We start from the raw sequence: 3,624 nt of genomic DNA on the forward strand, positions 1-3,624 counted from the left end.
GGAAGGAATACCCTCCTTTAAGAGGTTACTGGTTTTATACTTCACCCATATATCCTCTCAAAGAGAGTAGAATTTAAAGCTCTGTTTTCTTTAAAATTTTATAATAATAACCTACAATTTACTAAGGAGTTTTTCTTCTCATTACTGACAATTTAGCATATAAGAAACCTCTGAATTTCCCCTTCTTTTTTTAGCCTCATATTCTTGGCCTCACACTACTAAGTATGAATTGTTGCACAGTATTTTTGGGCAGGGCACCCTTCTTTGTAAAAGGTAGGTCCAAGTAGACATTCACCTTTATTCCAAGCCTTCTGATCCACTTTCCATATGTTTTCCTCCCCAGAAGGAGCCCCTAACCTTTTAGCCCTAGATAACAGAGTGTCATTGTTACCCACCTGCTATGAAATCCCTTATGTCTACAAACCCTGTCCCCTAAAGGAGGCTTTCTCTTTGCCCCCAAGGTCACTTCAGCTGAAGAATTACTCTTACAGTATTCTTTTAAGTGATTAATTAATTCTTAATATTTTTTAACATTATTCTTTTTTTTTAATTGAAGCAGACCTTACTTGTAAAACAAAAAAATCAAACCTTTTGCCATTGAGTCGACTTCAACTCATAGCAGCCCTATAGGATAGAGTAGAACTGCCCCATAGGGTTTCCAAGGAACAACTGGTAGATTCGAACTGCTGAACTTTTGGTTAACAGCTGACTTCTTAACCACTGCACCACAAACCCATTGCTGTCAAGTCAATTCTGACTCATAACAACCCTATAGGACAGAATAGAACTGCCCCATGGGATTTCCAAGGAGTGGCTGATAGATTCCAATGGCCAGCCTTGTGTTTAGTAGTTGGGCTCTTAACCACTGCACCACCAGGGCTCCTACATTTAGTATAGTGCATAGACATTAATTCTATAGCTTGATGAAATTTTACACACGAATTTAATTCTGTAACTACCTCCCAGATCAAGATAAAGAACATTCCTCTTAGCTTGTTCTTGAATTGAGCTCTTGATGTTTTGGAAAGAAAGCCTGTGCCCCCACCTAGTGAGGAACAATATACCCCTTTATATGAACTAGCCCCTCCTCCCCCAAGTTGTTTTTCTCTGGCTTTTGAGTTTTTCAGGCCTAGAGTAAACTGCACTTCTTCAAGGGCAACAGAAATATCTCTGTTTCGTCTTCTTTCCTGAAGTAGTGAATGACGCCTTTAGTCTCCCTTTGTTTCAGGTGTGCTTCTGTTTTTCTCAAGCATATCTAAATTGTTTTCATTGCATTTCCCTGATGAGTGATGAAGTTGAGCTCCTTTCCCTATATTTTTTTTCTTCTAAATTTTATTTATTTTGTTTTCGTTGTTGAGAATATACACAGCAAAACACATACCAATTCAACAGTTTCTACATTGAGTGACATTGATTACATTCCTTGAGTTGTGCAACCATTCTCATCCTCCTTTTCCGAGTTGTTCCTCCCTTGTTAACATAAACTCACTGCCCCCTAACGTTCCTATCTAATCTTTCAAGTTGTTGTTGTCAGTTTGACCCAATATAGACAGCTCTTCAAAGAGCATAATGCTCAAGGCAGACTTTTTTTTTTACTAGTTAAGCTAAACTATTATTTGATTTTAAGACTTCAGGGGATATTTTTGTTTTAAGGTTATCTCAGGGCAATAGTTTCAGACATTCATCTACCCTCCATGGCTCCAGAAAATCTAGAGTTCATGAGAATTTGAAATTTCTCTTCAGCATTTCCCCCATTTTGATCAGGATTCTTCTATGGAATCTTCGGCCAAAATGTTCAGTAATGGTAGCCAGGCACCATCCACTTCTGGTCTCCTGGCAAAGGAGGTAGCTGTTCGTGAAGGTACTTGGCTACACATTGCATATTCTTCTATTCCTGACTCTCCTTTTTCCTATGCTTATTGGCCATTTTGGTTTCCTGTTTTGTGATATGGCTATTCAATACTTCTCCCCCTTATTGTATTGGCTATCTCTTTTATTGATTTATAGAAGTTCTTTCAAAATTCTGGATACAGACTCCTTCTTGAACACGTGTGCTGCATATATCTTCTCTCTTTTGTATGTGGTTAGCACTTTTGGTGTCCTGTCAATTGCTGTTTTTATGATTCTCCAGCACACTTTCAGAGTGCTGTTGTTGTTAGGTGCCGTCGAGTTGGTTCCAACTCATAGCGACCCTATGCACAACAGAAGGAAACACTGCCCGGTCCTGAGCCATCCTTAGAATTGTTGCTATGCTTGAGCTCATTGTTGCAGCCACTGTGTCAATCCACCTCGTTAAGGGTCTTCCTCTTTTCTGCTGATCCTGTACTCTGCCAAGCATGATGTCCTTCTCCAGGGACTGATCCCTCCTGACAACATGTCCAAAGTATATAAGACACAGTCTCTCACCATCCTTGCTTCTAAGGAGCATTCTGGCTGTACTTCTTCTAAGACAGATTTGTTCGTTCTTTTGGCAGTCCATGGTATATTCAATATTCTTCGCCAACACCACAATTCAAAGGCGTCAATTCTTCTTTGGTCTTCCTTATTCATTGGCCAGCTTTCACATGCATATGACATGATTGAAAATACCATGGCTTGGGTATTTTCAGGCACACCTTAGTCTTTAAGATGACATCTTTGCTCTTTGACACTTTAAAGAGGTCCTTTGCAGCAAATTTACCCAATGCAATGCGTCTTTTGATTTCTTGAGTGCTGCTTCCAAGGGCATTGGCTATGGATCCAAGTAAAATGAAATCCTTGACAACTTCAATCTTTTCTCCATTCATCATGATGTTGCTCACTGGTCCAGTTGTGAGGACTTTTGTTTTCTTTATGTTGAGGTGCAATCCGTACCGAAGGCTGTGGTCTTTGATCTTCATTAGTAAGTGCCTCAAGTCCTCTTCACTTTCAGCAAGGAAGATTGTGTCTTCTGCATAACACAGGTTTTTAATGAGTCTTCCTCCAATCCTGATGCCCCATCCTTCTTCATATAGTCCAGGTTCTTGTCTTATCTGCTCAGCATACAGATTGAATAGGTATGGTGAAAGAATACAACCCTGACGCACACCTTTCAGAGGGCATCTCTCAATAATTTCAGACACCAGCTATCATTGGGAAAATTATTCCACTTTGCTTCGTAGGACCTTGTTTTTTATTCTCTATTAAATCAATATTGACCTACTAACAATTAAATCTCTCCCTTTCTTAACCCCATCATTAAAAGCCGGTAAAAAAAAAAAAAAAAAATATTGCCACTGAGTCAATTCCAGCTCATGGATACCCCAAGTGTTACAAAGTAGAACTACTCCATAGGATTTTCTTAGCTATAAGCTTTAAAGAAGCAGATCACTTGGCCTTTCTTCCATGGCACTGCTGGGTGGGTTTGAATCACCAGCCTTTAACTTAGTAGCTGCTTGCAAATCACTTGTGCCACCCAGGAACCTTTAAAAGCCAGTAGGTATTTCTGTAAAGGAGTCCGTGGATGGTGCAAGTGGTTAAGCCTTGACAAGTCAAAAGATTGGCAGTTCAAACCCACCCAGAGGCTCCTTGGAAGACAATCCTAGTGATCTGCTTCTAAAAGGTCACAGCCTTGAAAACTCTATGGAGCAGTTCTACTATGCTGCA

This window comes from Loxodonta africana, chromosome 4, assembly GCF_030014295.1.
Source record: "Loxodonta africana isolate mLoxAfr1 chromosome 4, mLoxAfr1.hap2, whole genome shotgun sequence".
NCBI lineage: Eukaryota > Metazoa > Chordata > Mammalia > Proboscidea > Elephantidae > Loxodonta > Loxodonta africana.